We start from the raw sequence: 680 nt of genomic DNA, 5'->3' as shown, positions 1-680 counted from the left end.
CAATATCACAAAGAATAAATTGTAGAAAAGTCATCTAAAAGAAATTCCTTATACTCGACAAACAGGAAGCCACATTTCCAAGACAAATTCTCTTTGAATTTCGTCCATTTCCATCACCGAACAAAATATTCCAATAAAGACAACACTCCTCAGTCAAACACTACAATATGAAACGATCATTGACACGGAATCTAATCGTTTTCGTCGAGTAAAAAAAAAGCGAATCGCAATGAGACTCCGAATGCGCTTGGTCTTGCGGCGTATGATCCTGAGGAGAGTTCAACGCCCTCCACACACCGATCAACAGCACGGGACGTCTCGCAGCCCCGCCAGTTCTCAGTTAAGCCTAGGGTTCGATGCCAGGCTGGTATAGGGTCTTATCAGTTTTAGATTATATTCAATAGATGCATTTATATTTATGACGTTGATGAAAATGGATGAAAATATAGATAACTGCAATGGCTGGAAGAAAAATCATCTGGGGTCTAGAGAGAATGAGATATGTAGACGATATGCGTTACAGACTACGTGTTTTTTTATTATCATTAGGCCTATATTTCAAATATGAAATGAAAGATTCATTTATATACAGTTAACATACCAGTTCGTCCCAGAAAAAAGGAGTACCGGCCACCCCTTGCTCTGAGCCAACTCCGGTTCCGTTAGGTCACTCGACGTCT

This window comes from Penaeus monodon, chromosome 29 (assembly GCF_015228065.2).
Source record: "Penaeus monodon isolate SGIC_2016 chromosome 29, NSTDA_Pmon_1, whole genome shotgun sequence".
NCBI classification, from domain to species: domain Eukaryota; kingdom Metazoa; phylum Arthropoda; class Malacostraca; order Decapoda; family Penaeidae; genus Penaeus; species Penaeus monodon.
This window is presented reverse-complemented; position numbering follows the sequence as displayed.